The 18,088-nt window shown below is 34.4% G+C and overlaps 1 long non-coding RNA gene across 1 annotated transcript in view; it reads right to left on the reverse strand.

The window, feature by feature from the left end:
- Window positions 1–436: 436 nt before the first annotated feature.
- LOC141541424 (uncharacterized) overlaps window positions 437–18,088 on the reverse strand; it is a 53,671-nt gene continuing 36,019 nt past the window's right edge. Inside the window, exon 3 of the long non-coding RNA XR_012481793.1 lies at window positions 437–945. This is a non-coding gene — a long non-coding RNA (uncharacterized LOC141541424). The remainder of the gene's footprint in view (window positions 946–18,088) is intronic.

Raw genomic sequence — 18,088 nt, forward strand, 5'->3', positions numbered from 1 at the left:
GTTCCCAGCAGTTTTTGTCAAATAATGAATTCTTATCCCAAAATTTGGGATCTTTGGGTTTATCAAACACTAGATTTTATTCACTATCTTGCCCTGTGAACCTAACCTATTCCATGGATCAACTAGTCTTTCTTAGCCAATACCAAATGGTTTTGGTGACTGTTGCTTTATAATACAGTTCTAGATCAGGTACAGCTAGACCACCTTCACTTAATTTTTTTTCATTACTTCCCTTGAAATTCTCGATCTTTTGTTGTTCCATATGAATTCTATTGTTATTTTTTCTAGGTTATTAAAATAGTTTCTTGGAAGTCTGATTGGTATAGCACTAAATAAATAGATTAGTTTAGGGAGTATTGTCATCTTAATTATATTTGCTTGGCCTATCCAAGAGCACTGAATGTCTTTCCAATTATTTAAATCTGACTTTATTTTTGTGGAAAGTGTTTTGTAATTTTGCTCATATAATTCCTGACTCTCCTTTGGTAGATATATTCCCAAATATTTTATACTATCGACCGTTATTTTGAATGGAATTTCTCTTTGTATCTCTTGCTGTTGGATTGTGTTGGTAATGTATAAAAATGCTGAGGATTTATGTGGATTTATTTTGTATTCTGCAACTTTGCTAAAATAAACATGAAATGACAATATTTTGTGAATTCTTTTTTTAAGTAAATATCAGATGCTGTTACTTTTTGGCTTATCAAGGTTGCTTTTTTCAATGAAAGGACAAATGTATCATTCAAGAATAGATCAATGCATTTTTACCAAAGATGGTCACTCTTTTCATGGAAGATGCTCTTCAGAGAGTGCAAATGGAGCAGGAACTCAGTATAGGTTGTGAGGTTCTCTAGTTGTGTTTGTAAATGATGTTATACTTATTAGTTCACTTACAAGAATTGCAAAGATATTCTTTAAGTGAGATCCAGAACATTCCAATTCCTGGGGAAAAAAAACACATATTGATGATTAATGCTTATTACCCAAACTATTACATTCAGTGATTGGTAGGCAGTTCATTCATCATTCAGTACATCTTTTTTTTTTCTGGATAGGCATTGTAAAAGGGGTAATGAGATGAATTGTATTAGTCAGTAATAGGAGGAACATAGAATGGATAGTATTTGGAACATTATGTAGCATTTGTGTCTTCTCAAGCTTCTTCCAGCACAAATCTCCATCTTTTTAATACAGTATTTTTCTGACAAAGCTATATGGCTATAAGTCATGAAACACTATGGTCTTTGAAGAATCACTATTGCAGGTTGGCACAAGGCCAATGGAGCAGCAAATATGTACATAAATATGTTAAAACATTGACTTGTGCTCACAAAGCAGCATAGAAGATAACACTTAGGAAATGATGATACGAAAAGGAGGGATGCATGTCTTATAGTGAGGGCAAGGCATGAGAAATGGATAGCCTGAGTACTATATTGGTTCCCATAGAAAGTTAAGAGAATTTGAGGAAGGAGGAAGTCCCTTTGCATATTAAGTTAATCATTCATAAAGAAAATATGGGGAGTGATCTTGGTAGGACCTGCCAGAAATAGTACTTTTCTGGCATAAACTTCAAGAATTTCATGGATTACCTCCATGCAAGGCATTTGAGTGCACTTTTGCGGAAGTATCAATAAATATATCAATACTTCAATGCAGCTGTGATCTCACAGATGTGAGTACATTCTGTACCTATCCACATCTTCTCAATCTTGTTGATTATTACTCACCACTTCCCATAAAAGGAATATACATATATATATATATATATATATATATATATATATATATATATATATATATATATATATATATATATATATATGTGTATATATATATGTACAAAAACTATTATGTAGGGATCATCTCAAATGGAGAATGGAAGGGTAAAAAAAGAAGAGTTGCACCAGGAGAATGGGGAAGGGAGAGAAAGAATAGGGACAATCATCTTCTAATAGAGCTGCATAGGTACACACAGACTGGGGTATAGATATTCACTTTAACCAACAAGAAAGTAGAAAGGGAAGGGAGCTAAAAGAAAGGGAGGATATGAAGAAGGGCATATTAAGGAAGAAACAAAACAGACTTTTGAAGAGGAGAAAGAGAAGGATAACGAGAAGAAAACAGAATAGAGAAAAATATACAGCATAATTGTGAATATGAATGGGATGAAGTCACCCATAAAACAGAAGCTGAGAGCAGAATGGATTAGCAACCAAAACCCAACAATGTGTTGTTTATAAGAGGCATACTTGAAACAGAAATATACACATGGAATTAAAAGAAGGTACTGCCATAGAATCTATTATACTTCAGCTGAAATTTTAAAAAGCAAGGTTAGTAAAAATGATTGCCGGCAAAAGCAAAAATGGATCTAATTAAGAGAAATAATTAGAGAAACTACATTTTGCTAAAAGATACAGGAGACAATGATTTAATATAAATTCTGAATATTGCCAAATGGCATAGCAACCAAATTCTTGAAGGAAAAGTTAAACATTGCAGGAAATTTAAATGTTGGCCACTTTTTTAAAATTAGCAGCACATTTTTATAAATATATATATACATATATATATTTTATAAGTATATAGTATCTCACTTTATCATCTCAAATCCAGGTAAATCTAATTATAAACAAACAGTAAAGAATTTAAAAAGATAAATAGAATTTGAGAAAAGTTAGGTATGATAAATTTTGATGAATATTGAATGAAAATAGAAATAGTATATCTATTTCTCATTTGTGCAGAGCAACTTCACAAAATTGAACATGTATAGGACATCACAAACAAATACAAAAAAGTAGAAATATTAAATATACCCTTTTCATACCATAATTCCATAAAAAATATATTGAAAAGGTAATTTTGAGACATAGATAGATTGATAGATTAATTAGATACTAAATAGATTAATTAGAAACTAAACAATCTAATTCTAATGAATTAGAGGGTCAAAGAACAAATTATAGAAACAAACTATAATTTCCTCAAAGATTATTTATGATAATAATCTGGTAATGGACCAAAATTTTGGAGATGTAGCCAAAGCAGTATTTGGGGAAACATTTATAGCTCTAAATATTTATATCAATAAAAAGAAAAAGAGTAGATAAACAAATTGGGTAACCAACTTTAAAAAAACTAGAAAAATAATAAATTAAAAATATTTCATTAATCATCAAAAAATCTTAAAAGTCAAAGGAGAAATTAATGTAATTGAAAGAAAAACAAGTATTGAACTAATAAATAAAACTAGGGGCATGTTTTATGGGGAGGAAATCACATAAACAAAACACTGGCTATTCTGATTTTAAACAGAAAGAAGAAATTCAAATTACTAGCATCAGAAATGAAAAGGGCACACAAGCAATGAGGATGAAAATTAAAACAATTGCTAGGAGCTATTAATCCAACTATATGCCAATAAAAGTAACAATCTAAATAAAATGGATAAATATATACAAAAATGTAATTTGCCTAGATTAACAAAAGAGGACATCAAATACTTATATAATCCTATCTTTAAAAAAAGAAATTGAACAAATCAAAAATGAACTTCCTGAGGGTAAAAATAAAACAAATAAAAACTTTAGAACCCTATAAATTTGCAAACAGATTCTATCAAATAAATAAGAACAATTAATTCTAATGCTATTTTAACTATTTGAGAAAAAAATTAGGTAAAGGGGTCCTACAAATTCTTTCTCTGATGCAAATCAGTACTGTTACCTAAACCAGAAAGTGAAAACAGAGAAAGAAAACTGAAGACCAATCCCCTTAATGAATATTGATCTAAAATATAAATAAACTTTGAAGAAAATTACAGCAAATTATCACAAAGATCATATATTATGACCAACCTGGATTTATTCCAGGAATTCAGGGCTCATTCAATATTTAGAAATCCATTGGCACAATTGACTATATCAGTAACAAAAACACTAAAATCATAGAATTAAATCAATAGACATAGAAAAAAGCTTTTGACAAAATACAATGGTCATTACTATTAATGACACTAGGAAGCATAGGAATAAATGGAATTTTTCTTAAAATAGTAAATAATAATTATCTAAAACTAATACCAAACATTATTTGTAATGAGGTAAACTAGAAGTCTTTTGAAAAAGATCAGGGATGATTATCTGCTTTACTCCCTATGGTCCTTTCTATCTTTTATTTAATCATGAATGTGCCCTTAATTTGCTTATTATATCATTCTTTATGTCTAAATCATATATTCACTTTAAACTTAGTATAAGGTGTGAAATATTGACTTGTGCAAAGCTATCCATATTATCATGATTATTGTCCAATATTGTACTAGACATGCTAGGAGCAGCAATTAGACCAAAGGAAAAAAAAAGTAGAAATTGAAAGAATAAATAAAAGCAATGAAGAAATACAGCTATCACTTTTTGCAAATGTTATGATGTATGCTTGGACAAAACAATTGATATTAGCAAAATTGCAGGATTTAAAATAAACCCACATATCAGCATTTTTATATACTGCCAATAAAACCCTTGCAGAAATAGTTAGAAAGAGAAATTCATTGGAAATCACTCCAGAAAGTATAAAATATTATCTGCCAAGATACATAGGAACTATATGAACACAATTATAGAACATTCCACATAAATAAAGACAGATTTAAACAATCGGAGAAATATGAATTGCTCATGGGTGAGCCAAGCCCATAGTTTTTCTATAATCTCTAAAATGAGGGAGATGTAATGTATGATCTCTAAGGTTCCCTTCCAACTTTAAATCTATGATCCTATGAGATATTATGAAGGCTAAAGATTTAGGAAAATAAAATCACCAAAGATCAAAGAACTATTTCTCTTGATATAATGAAAACAGGAGTCAGAGAATAAAGATTTGAGTATAAGGGAAATGGGATTAGCAGTATCATATCTTAAAACTATTACAAAGTAATCATCAAACAATTGCTATTTGATAAGAAAAAAAGTAGTTGATCAATGGAATACAGTAAGTATATATTTTATAGAAGCAAATAAATATAGTAATATTGTGTTTGATAAACAGCTATTAGGGTAAAAATTCACTACTTAACAAAAATTGCTGGAAAAACTAGAAAATAACCTGATTTAAATTAAGTACAAGTCAATATTTCACACCTTGTACTGCTAAGTTTGAAGTGAATACATGATTTAGACATAAAGAGTGATATAATAAGGAAATTAAGGGCACATTCATGATTAAATAAAAGATAGAAAGGACCATAGGGAGTAAAGCAGATAATTTTGACTACTTAAAATTAGTATATTTCTGCACAAATAAAACCAAATGCAGCCAAAGTCATAAGAAAAGCAAGAAACTTGGAGGGGGTGTTATAGGAAGTTTCATTGATAAAAGTCTCATTTCTCAAATATATGGGGAACTAAGTCAAATTTACAAAAATGAGAGTAAATCCTTAATTGATAGATGTTCAAAGGATAAGAATGGGAAGGTTTCTGAGGAAGAAATCAAAGCTATCAATAATCATGAAAATATTCAAGATAATCATAATTAGGGAAATTCATATTAAAACAACTATAATCCATTATATTGGTTAAAATGACAAATAAGGAAAATGATGAAAGCTGAAGGGGATATGGAAAAATAGTCACACAACTCTATTGGTATAGCTGTCAACTAGTCCAACCATTCTGGAGAGCAATTTGGGACAATGCCCAAAGGACTATAAAACTGTGCATATAATTTGACCTAACATTACTACTACTAGGGTTATGCTCTAATGCAATGAAAGAAAATGGTAAAGGGCCCATGCATAAAAATATTTATAGCAGCTTTTTTGTGGTAATAAAGAATTGGAAACTGAGGGATGCCCATCAGTTGGGTTGGGGCTGAACAAGTTGTGGTATATGATTGTGTTGGAATACTAAAACAAGCAGGATAGTTTTATTAAAATCTGGGAAGTCTTATATGAACTCATACAAAATGAAGCATGCAGAACTAGGAGAGTAATTTACTCCTGTATGTATTTTGTCAGATAGAATATAAATTCCTTAAGGGAAGAGATTGCTTCATTTTTGTCTTCTCATCTCAGCACCTAGCACAGTGATTGGCACTGAAGGGACTCCTAACAAATGAATGTTCAATTGAATTGGATTGACCCAGAAAGTTGGCCCCAAGGGAAAGGATTTTTTTTAACTATAGTAATTCATAAAGTTGTAGATGGGTGAGGTATCTGAATCAACTCAAGGGTTCTACTAAGTCATAATCTAGATCAGTAAAAAGGTGGCCACCTGTGCCCTAGGGACAGAGCGGGTTATAGAGAAATCTCATGAGAGAGCCTCCCAATTCAAACTCCTTCTTGCCTTTGACATCAGCATCATAGAATGGGGCTTAGACCACTGTTTCACCCAGGTGAGGTCCATTCCTTAGGACATTTATATTGCCCTGAGGAACAGGCTTCCTGGAAGGGGTGGGGAGCAGACAGAGGGAGTCCCCACCCCAATGAAATCATGTCTCCTTAAAGTATTAGTTGACAGCTAAGTGAACACAAAGCTCTGTAGGAATGGGCCTCTTGATGGGTGCCTTGGAAGCTGTAAGAAGAGAATTGCCAGGAATGGTGTGAGAGGGGCCCAGCCTGGAGACGTGGAAGGCAAATTTGTCTACTTCACAATTTTACTGGAGAGGCCACCCTGGTTAGGACACCGCAACAACTCTTTAGCCTCTGAATCCAGAAACACATTTTAATTTTGCCATCTGCCCTCAAGCACTGTACTCAGAGCCAGACATCAAGTCACTTGGAGCAACAAGTTCATTTAAAAAAAAAAAGAAAAGAAAAGAAAAACAGACTGTGGTGAGAGAAAAAAATAATGCTTTCCTGGGAAGCTCCAGTGTGTGATATACCAGCAGTGGTTAAAGATTAAACAGGGCATCACAATGGTGCTGAATTTGATTTCATCACTGTGTGTTCCTCCTTCTTTTGTGTGGGCAAAACCCAGATCTTCTCTAGGATGCCAACAACAATAGGAGGAGGTTCAGAACAGACCAATAGGGCTAGTACTCTGGGTCCTCAGGACCTCTGTGGCTTCTGCAGAATTTCCATGCTAAACCTGGACATGAGCAATCATAACTTACATTTTTATGGCTCTTACATGTTGGCAAAACACTTTGCCTCCTAATGGTTTCTGAGATAGATTAGAACAAAAATTATTTCCTCATTTTACAGATAAAAGGAATGCTCTAATACATTAAATGACTTGCCCATGGTCCCACAACTCTGATCTGAGATGGAATCCAGGTCTAGGTCTCCTAATTCAAGTTAAACAATCTTCCCATTGCATTTATTAAGCTCACAAAATCTGAGAATTGGGGGTGGGGTGGGAGTGGAGCTCAGAAGCTATATGGTCTATCTGATACATTAAAGGAATTTCCACCATAAGATTCTTGATAAGGTCCTGCTTTTGCTAGATATTGCCAGATTATCCTCAAGAAAACTGGGGGAACTTAGCAGGCACAAAGGAGAGAAAGGAAGGAGAAAGGTAACAGGTTTGGAGTCAGAGATCCTAGCTTTAAAAATTAGTTTTGTTTCTTGTGACGTGTGTGATCTTGAGCAAGACACTTTACATTTTGGGGTCTCATCCATAAATGAGGGAGATGGACTGTCTAATTTCTAAAGTCCCCTTGTAGCCCTAAATCTATGATTATATGAGATGACATGAGACCTAAAAGAAAAAGAAAAACATCAAATTTCAAAAAATTCTTCCTCATGGTATAATGAAAAAAGGAGTCAGAATATGGGTTCATATGTGATCTCTGCTGCTGAGGGATCCTAGGCAAGTCATTTTTTACCTCTCCTGGACTCAGCTTCCTGTTGTTAAATGAAAGAGTTAGATTAGATAATTTTATGAGATCCTTTCTGCTCCTTACTCATTGATTCAATGTGTCTTCAGTACAGTGGTACTATGATCTGGAATGGGGGTAAGGAGGCTCAGAGTTCACCTTCACCACTAAATATCATAATCCAAATCCCAGGAACTTATTTCAAGAAGTTATCACAATTCTTTTGTTGAAATGGAATTTTGTTGAATTAACTATTGTGCTGGAAAAGAAACCATTACCTGATCATTGAGTATAGTGTGGTAGACAGAAATAATAACTGATATTTATATAGGGCTTTAACATTTATAAAACATTTTACATAAAACATCTTATTTGATTTTAATAATAGAGGCAGATACATAAAGATATTACTATCTTTATTCTCTTTCTCTCTTTCATCTGTCTTTTTCTTTCTTTTTTCCATATCTCCATCTCTGTCTTTGTCTCTGATTCCATGAGTTTAGGAAACTTCCTACAAGGAAACTTCTCATGCTGATTGGAAACTGTTAAATAATTTGTAATATGAGTCAGTTGTCTGGGATATTCAAGTTAGTGATTTCCCAGGGTTACACAATCAGTATATATGAGAGGTGATACTTGAACTCAAGTTTTCTTGACCCTGAGGCTGGTTTTCTACCTGCTACACAATAATGCTTCTCATCCCTATTTTATGGATCAATAAACTGAGGTTCAGAGAAATTACCATGGTCAGCCCAAGGTCACTCAGGTGATAAGTGTCAAGGATGAGCTTGGAATCCATTCCTGGACTTATTTATCTCTGGGTCACTACCACCCTGCCTCTCTGTTGTAGTGATAAGTTGTAATGTTACCAGCTCTATATTCTATAAACAACAACTGGGCACTGTGGAGGTGGGTTGAATGGATAAGTGGGCTGAAATGAGCACATGTAGCATTATCATTAATGGAATTCAGAATTGCATTAATAGATGAAACAAGCCAGCATACAAGAACAATGCGCAATGTTACATTGTTCCAAGGGTACTTTTAGCAATCTTTCAAACTCTCTGTACGTGTGTTGGGGGAATATCCAGATGAGTTGGAGTTGGAAGAAAATGAGGTTTGCTCAAGTTATCTAGGGCAGTGTTTGTAGATTCTGTGACAAAGGAGAGGAGTACACAGATCATGCTTTTTTATGGGGGCATTTCCATTCCAAAAAAAGCAAAATTGGAAACACACTGTCTCTGTTAACATTTTTATAGGCTTTGATATCCTTTTCAGCACTTTTTTTTTATAATGTAGATATTAGTTTCAGCTTTAGATGGAATGGTTATACAATTTCAGTTTATTCTACACATTTCTCAAATACTGGGGCACAGTAAACATTGGGAACTCTCTGGCTGCCTGGTGTGTCTGGCAGAGGAAATAGTGGCCACTAGCTTTGAGATACATTTTGTAGAGTTTGGGTGCTTTGAATTATTATTATTCTTCCTCAGAGTGGCAAATTCTGGCAGAATCTCTGCCTGTCTCCCTCTTTTTTCTTCTTCCCTACCAACCCCCACACACATGCAAATTCTTTTGCCCCTGGGAAATTTGCAGATTCCTAATTGCCTAAAAAGGTGGTTAATATTCCCTTAGATCCTCAAAAGTCCTTAGAAGAGAAACCACTAAAAATGGATGCAGCCCAAAGTCTCCAAAGGTCAGAAGGAAAATATCCATGTTAATTGTTTCAAATAGCTATTTTAAATGGATAATAAAAAACTGTAATAAAAATAATGGTCAAGCACTTTGCAAATATAAAAGTATGACATGTAAATACATCATAAAACTATTAATATTAATACTGCTAAAAGAGTTCATCTGTTAGATTATGGGAGGCTTATGGAAGCATCTGTTTTTAGCCATACCCAGCCCATGGGAAGGAACTGGAAGAACACTTGCAAAATGAATGGTATGAAGCCAGCAGAAAGAGTCAAGGGAAATTTTTTTAAAAGAATTGAAGGGACATGAATACAGCACCTACTTTGTATGGTAGAGTAGAAAGATCCATGGCCTTAGAATCAGAGCTTTATTATTATTCAGTCATTTATTTTCAGTCGTGTCTTACTTTTCATGACCCCATTTGGGGTTTTTTTGACAAAGATAATGAAGTATTTTGCCATTTCTTTCTCTACCTCATTTTATAGATAAGGAAACTGAGGCAAACATGATTAAATGATTTGTCCAAAATCACACAGTAAGGGACCTGGGTTCAAATTTGTGTCAGACATGAGACACCTTTAGGAGCTTGAGCAAATTACATAACTTCTCTAGGGCTCAATGTTCCCATCTGTAAAATGGAGAGGTTGGACCAAATAGTCTCTGAGGTCTTTTCCTGCTCTAACTCTATGATCCGTCATATTAAACATAGCATTCAGGGCTTGTTATCATTTCTCATCCTCTATTTCTTTATCCAAGTGCAATGGGAGCTCAGATATCTAAAAACATGGAAACATCTTGCATCTGGAACAAGATATCCTGCCATCTCCAACTATATGGTGGGCAAAACAGCCTCTTTACATTGGTGTCATAACCACAACATGATGTATCTTTAAAAACTGGGACCCTTGCTATTTTTCTCCTTTTCCTTCTTTCCTTTGCTACTTCCAGAAAAAGTAAAGGCCATGTTAATCCACAGCACCAGTTGTGTTGAATCAGTAGGGGGAAGGATAGTCTTTCCCTGCCCTTCCTTTTAGGTCCATAGCTTCATGAAATGCTTGTCCTTCTCAGTTTTTAGGTATAGATGGTAATTTCCAGTAGATACATAATTAAACCTCATTGGGGTCAGTCAGTATGAGGTGAAACAGGGAAGAGGGGACAGCACTCTCTCACATACTAAAAGGTGTATTTGTGATACCTTTGGAAAAGTTAATCTCACTGTTAAGTGGTTAAATGGAATTGGGGTACAGGGAATTCTAACCATCTAATCATGAGCTGCAGCCCATGGTAGAGGGCCTAGACACCCTTAAATTCTCTTAAAGGCACTAGAGGACTCTGAAAGTGGTGAAATGTAAAATATCTGCTCTTTAAGTATTGGGGCCACAGTTGTCACTGTCATATGTATGAGAATAATCATGATAACATGTAATGTTCTCTTGTTTGGTTTTCTTGGGGGTCTTTGGGAGTAGCCTTTGTTTCAGTCAGTAATCACCACATACAGCCAGGTGTTAAAGTCCAAATCCTTTATTGTCTCTCAAAATCTTGTCTCCTTTCCTGGGGCCTGATTAGCTTTCTTAGAGGCCTATCTCTCTCTTTGGTTCCAAGAGTTTGAGCTCCCACCTGTCTTCTCTGCCCCCCAAATCTCTCCAAATGAATCCTGGCTAAGGCTCTTATCTTATATGCTCTTCAATGAGTATAAACCAATCATTATATCACTAGGAAACCATTATTTGTTGTAAAATTAAATTAATCATACTGAACCATTATCTCTATCAATTCCACTGACTTAGCACCTTGTAAGAATCCCTTGTTTCAAGTTCAGAGTTCTGGCCCATAACGATAACACCTTAATTTATGCCCATAAATCTAAAAAGAATCTTACAGACCATTTATTCCAAACCCTCTTTTTACAAACAATAAAACTAAGGCCCTCAAAGTTAAAAACTTGCCCAAGGTCCTATAGCTAGTAAAGGGCAGGGATGGAACTCAGATGAGTCTTCTTGTTTGGCCCACTAATCTTTGGTGTCCAAAGTTGGAAGGGCTGAAAAACACACAAAAACTTATGCTTATGTTTCTTTCAGGACTAAACTCCCTCCAGAGAGGTACAAGAGCCAACTTGAACAGTCTCAAGAGATCTGATTATTAAATTTTAGGTGTGAGCATTTACACCTTGAAAATGAGCAAATGCTATAATTTAGGGCTTGAATATATTGTTTTGTTGATTATCTAGACTTAAGAAAATAAACTGAAAAGTGTTAAGAATGTTATTAAATTTAAAAATGCGTCATGGGTACTTCCCCCCCTTTCAAATGTTAAACATTTGCCAGTAGACTCCTGACTCACTCCCACACATTAATGCTCAAGGTGAAATTTTAAAGAAGATGCAGATCACTTTCACTGTCTCCAAGGTTTAGTATTTCCTCTTGTCCCAGATTTCATAGACTCCTCTTAGCATGAGGGAAAAAAGAAGCTGAATGAGGTTTAATGGGAAAAGCATTGAATCAAGAAACTTTCTCATGTTCAGTTTAACAGCTGTTTAAATCACTTCATCAATTTTGATAAAATATTTGGGATTTTTTAATTGATTAAGTTATTTCTATGGGTCTTTTTGCTCATCTATTAAATAAGAGGCTTGGAGCCTAGCTTTTTTGCCTCTCAGTTTCCAGATTCTATGAGAAAGTAATGAATACTAAAGTATTTGAGTTTTTATGTGTTGTCTTGCCCTGTTGTAAGATTATTTAGGAATATGAGTATAGAAAAAGAAATTCTTAATTCAAAGAAACAAATCTTTAATGGTGGGATGGATTTCAGATGACTAGACATAGGAGATCCTCTTAGGGATCTCCACCTTAACTCCTCAATTCACCCAATGCAGGTAGGCCTAAATTAGTCCAGTTTTTGTCTTATTCAAATCTTACATTCAATCCTCAGGGATCAGCATTTAGGAAAGAAGATGAAGTGACACACACAGCCCATATTCTACTTCTAAGTCAGGTTTTAAGAAGCTGTTAGGCTTAAATTCTTTGGGTCCCTTGACCCCAACTTTTGCTATATTTTTACATTGTAATATCAAGTGATACAGTATCTGGATGATGGGGGGAAGATTCTACTGTATTTTACATGAAAATTTAAAAAAAAGAAAAAATGTTAGAGATAACTGAGTTCAATATGTTCTATAACCACTGACATTTAACCCCTGCATTGCCTTCACCATTAAAATTTGGGAAATAAATTTCTAAATTTGAATGAATTTGCTCTTCCTTTTTGGTTTTATCCAGATTCATTATCTATCTGAAATATTTGGTCATGATGGACTAAAACAATGCCCTCCCAGTTTCCAGGTGCCATAGTCTTTCTTTATTCATTTGTGGGATTTTTTTTTTCATGGAAAAAATTGTCAGATCAATCTCTTCTGAGTGCTTTTGAATCCTACTGAGGAGACATCATAGCATCCAAGGACTTAATGCAATCTGCTTAATATTATCTGAAGACAAAAGTATCTAGAAGGTCTCATAGGGAACCTGAACAGAACTTCATGTAATTATTGTCTTAAAACTGGAAAACAGAGGTCATTGGGTCCATTTTTCTCTTCTCCATTTCAATTTTAGAAATGTAGAGACATGCCCTAGAAATTAAATGAGTTTCCCTAGATCAGAGAGTAAATGTCTAAGGTGGGAAGAATCTTCCTAACTCTAGTTCCAATGTCCTATCCACTATATCATGCCATCTTCCATGAGACAAGATGAGACCATCTTAGTGAATTTGTATCAGTGCCTCATGTGACACTCAGGACCAAAGATCTTTGTGTCTATCAAATAATTTTTTTAACAGTTGCACATCTATGGAAAACTTCTTGCTGTGGCTTTAAGTGGTATTTTTCTCTACACAGTCAAATGCTTTGAAAAAAAATGACCATCTGGAAAATAATTTGAAATTATATATTATTAATTTGGAATTATTAAAGTACCTAAAATATTCATATCTTTCACAAATTAGGTATATATTCCAATGAAGACAAACATGAAAGATCCCATACACAAGAAAATAGTCATAGCAACACTTGTTGTGGTAGGAAAACACTGAAAATAAAGTAGATGTCTATTGTTTGGGAGGAGCTAAATAGGTTTGAGATATATAAAAGAATATCATAGTACCATAAGAACTCACAAATATGAAAATTATAGAGAAATCTGGGAAAACATAAATTGAAAAAGAGTGAATTAAGTAAAATTTAGGAAAATATAACAAATAGAAAGAACAATAACAACATTTCCAAAAACCTGAAGTTTGAATGAATAGAATGAACACATTTGATTTCAAAGAAGACTTAAGGAAATTAATCTTCTTCCCTTCATTGAAGAAGAAGTGGAGGTGAAATGCCACACCTATTGTTTATCAAGGCTAGGTTGGTTGGTTTTATTGGATTGATTTTTTTTCTCACTAAAAATATTATAAAGTTTTGCTTATAAAAGAAGGTAATCAGGAAGGACTATATTTAAAAATTAAAGTGAAAAAAAAAAGCCCCAGAATGAATCAATTGTTGAAAAGAAAATGCAGCTTTCCATAATAACAATCAAACATTCAGCATAATGGTATTTTGTATGCTCTTTGTCTTTTAGTTTGTTGTTTGACTATAAAGAAATGAAAATGCAATATGCTAAAGGAAGTCATTTGTGAAAGTCTGCCTGTCCTCTTTTAATATTTTATTCACTAGCATCCTTGATACATACATTGATCATTATCATATTTTGTAGAGATGACAAAATAAGTAAATTGGTCAATAGCTATTTATTCCTGTTTGATTACCTTTCTTGAGCAATCACACAGTTCATTATTTACCCAATTGTTTCATTCAGATACTTTGAAAATCTCCTCTCCCTTTAAAAAATAGTGTTGCTTGTAATGATCAGTCTTTTTCAATGAATCTTTTCCCATGTCACATTTACTAAGCTTGGGTGTTCCTAAGGCTTTGTTCTGGGCCTTCTTTTCCTTGTATACTATTTTACTTGACCCTTGGTTCAATTGTTATCTCTGCATAGAGATGTCATCTCTATGCAGATGCTTCCAGAACTACATATCCAGCTTTATTTTCTTTCCTGAACTCTAAAACCATATAAACAAATGCTTCTTGGATATCTCAGATTGGATGTCCCATTGATATCTTGAGCTGTCCAAAACAGAACTTAGTATCTTTGCCTCTAAACTTTACCCTCTTCCAAAATTTCTTGCTACAGTCAAGGATAGCACCAGTATCCCAGTTACCCAAATTCTTAATCTTGGTGTCAAACTCATCTCCTTACTTGGCAATCTGTTGCCAAATCTTGTTATTCTTATTTTCACAACATTTCTTGAATGTGCCTTTTAAAATTATTCACAAGGTCAAAACCCAGTCTGATCTTCCATCCTGGATATCTCTCTAATAGGCTTGTAATAACTTTCTCTTTCTCAAGTATCTCCCCACTTCAATTCATTATTCATTTATCTACCCAAGTGATTTTCTTAAAATGTGGGTCTGACCAGTAATTTCCTTAGCAGGTCCCTAGGAGCAAATACCAACTTCTCTTTTTAGCATTTAAAGTTCTTCAAGGCAAAGGATCTAGAACTACAACCAAGAATCACTGGCAAAATTAAACATACTACTTTAAGGGGAAAAATTCAATGAAATAGAAAGATTTCAAGCTTTAAAAAGGAGAGGACCACAAGTGAGCAAAACTAGAATTTCTAACTGGCAAAAAGTCCTGGAGTAATCCTGCTGATATTGTACTTTGTAGGGTTTAAAAGACAAGATTTTCTCAAGAATCCTGTGAAGTAGGTAGTTTATACTGCAATAGTTAGTTACAGTGCTATGAGTATTCGTTCCCTCAATAATACATATTCCTGCCACATGTTCTATGACTCTTATCTATGTCTTCTTATTAATGGAACAAAGGTGCCCACACGTGTCCTAGGGATTTTCTTGGAATTCCATTGATATTATGTGAATACCACCTCAGCTATCACTATATGACTATCCCTCACCTTTTTTCCTCTGTAATGATTTTTTTCTGATGGCATCTTTAAATTACTTTTCCCAGGCAATTCTTTTATAATATATTACAGCTTACTAATACTTTCCATGCCCCTGACTATTGACTGATAGATGAGCCTTAGTTTTAGTTAATCTGCTGCTATAGTATTCCATGACTCATAGTATAACGGCATTATTAAAAGAATGTGTGTTAAAAAGATGATTCTTTGTTTCAGGAAGAAGTTGGGGTCATACAAATATCAATGTATTCTCTCTCTCTCTCTCTCTCTCTCTCTCTCTCTCTCTCTCTCTCTCTCTCTCTCTCTCTCTCTCTCTTCCCTCCCTCTCCTCTCCATTTCTCTTCCTTCTTTCCTCCCTTCCTTCCTTCCTTTCTTCCTTCCTTCCTTCCTTCCTTCCTTCCTTCCTTCCTTCCTTCCTTCCTTCCTTCCTTCCTTCCTTCCTTCCTTCCTTCCTTCCTTCCTTCCTTTTCTCCCTCCCTCTCTTCCTTCCTTCCTTCCTTCCTTCCTTCCTTCCTTCCTTCCTTCCTTCCTTTTCTCCCTCCCTCTCTTCCTTCCTTCCTTCCTTCCTTCCTTCCTTCCTTCCTTCCTTCCTTCCTTCCTTCCTTCCTTCCTTCCTTCCTTCCTTCCTTCCTTCCTTCCTTCCTTCCTTTCTCTCTCCCTTCCTTCCTCCTTTCCTTCCTTCCCCTCCTCCCTGTCTTACCTAGACTGGAAATAGAGCAGCCACTAGTGATCCAATCTTACTGCTGATAAGCATAGAAACTTTGATGTACTGTTTCTCACCTTGACAGATTTGTACCTCTTTAACTAGCCTGGTGGCACCCTCTTCTTATTGGTGCTACACTTAGTATAGACAACCAATTAATTTTAACCCTTCTGTAATTTAGCCCTCCAGAACTCAAGACTCAGTCTCCCCAACATCAGGGATTTCAGGTATGTACCACCAAATCCAGCTCCAGCAGATTTTATTAAAGGGAATCCAGCCCTCTCTCTTCTTTCTATTTCTGGTCCCAACTTATCATCTATCTGAATCCTTACCTCCCCCCAGATAGATGAACTGATGTAGATGAGACATAAAGTGCCTCATTTTGTTAATGAGGAAACTGAGACTGAGAGATCACTATTACTCAACTAATGAATGCTGGAACCAAGACTGAAATCCAGGACTCTTGTTTCCACAAATCCAGGCTTGTCATTTTTTTGCACAACATCACATTTCTTCTCAATAATAATAAAGAGGATTTTAAACACTGTAATAGTATGGGAATTTTCAAAAATAAGCTGTCACAACCCACCTCTTTTTAACTGTACAAATTAGTTTAACAGCACAAACATGAAAGCCTTAATAAATAGCAGCTGGATAATTCTGGGAAATTGCAATGCTTTTTCATTTAGGAGATCAGTACTTCACAGGTGGGTTTATTAGCCTGGAAAAACTATAGCAAAATCCACAATTTCCTGATCTCTCTTTTCCATCTAAGTTGTACTTTTTCTTTGGGTTGAAGAGGCTTAGGGCTACAAATTCAATTCAGTTTCATAAATAGATTAAAATATTGAGAGAAATACTCTCAGGAATAAAATAACATTAGAAAGACTAAAAATACAAGCAGTATTTCAATTTTTTAAAAAAATTATTTGATATATGACATTCCTTTAGATATATGCATCCTGGGATGGGGTGGGGAAGATGTAAAAGACAATGAGTAAGAGACTCTCTGGCATTTCCTTTGATGAATTTAATTCTACTTCCCTACTTTTATGGAAATCTGAGACACATAGTAGGTTCTTAATATTTCCTGATTTATTGCTCTTGTAACTCTTATAGATTCTCAGGGACAGAGAATATCCTTCAGAAAAGATAAACGTTACTGCTATTCCCCACTGTTCCATACTCTGGGAGAAGGGTTCTTAACCAGAGGAACTCATTTTTATATATTTAATACACACACACACACACACACACACACACACACACATATATACATATATGTGTGTGTGTGTGTGTGTGTGTGTATATAATATATATATATATATAGCTTTTTATTATTAAAGCTTTTTATTTTCAAAACATATTCATAATTTTCAACATTACTCCTTGCAAAACCTTATGTTCCAATTTTTTTCCCTTACTTTCCCCTACCACCTCCCCTAGACAGTAAGTAATCCAATATATGTTAAACATATGCAATTCTTCTCTACATATTGCCACATTTATCATGCTACACAAGAAAAATCAGATCAGAAAGGAAAAAAATTAGAAAGAAACAAAATATAAACAAACAAACAACAAAAAGAATGAAATTCCTATGTTGTGATCCACACTCAGTCCCCACAGTCCTCTCTCTGGGTGCAGATAGTTCTCTTCATCATAAGATCATTGGAATTGGCATGAATCATCTCATTGTTGAAAAGAGCCATGTCAAGACAAGGAGCCAGGATGGTGGAGAGGAGAAACATCTTTTTCTGAGCCCTTTCCATGTTCCTCAAATTAACAGCAAATCAAGTCTCTGAACTGATTTTGAAATGACAGAATCCACAAATA

Source organism: Sminthopsis crassicaudata, chromosome 4 (assembly GCF_048593235.1).
Source record: "Sminthopsis crassicaudata isolate SCR6 chromosome 4, ASM4859323v1, whole genome shotgun sequence".
Lineage (NCBI taxonomy): Eukaryota > Metazoa > Chordata > Mammalia > Dasyuromorphia > Dasyuridae > Sminthopsis > Sminthopsis crassicaudata.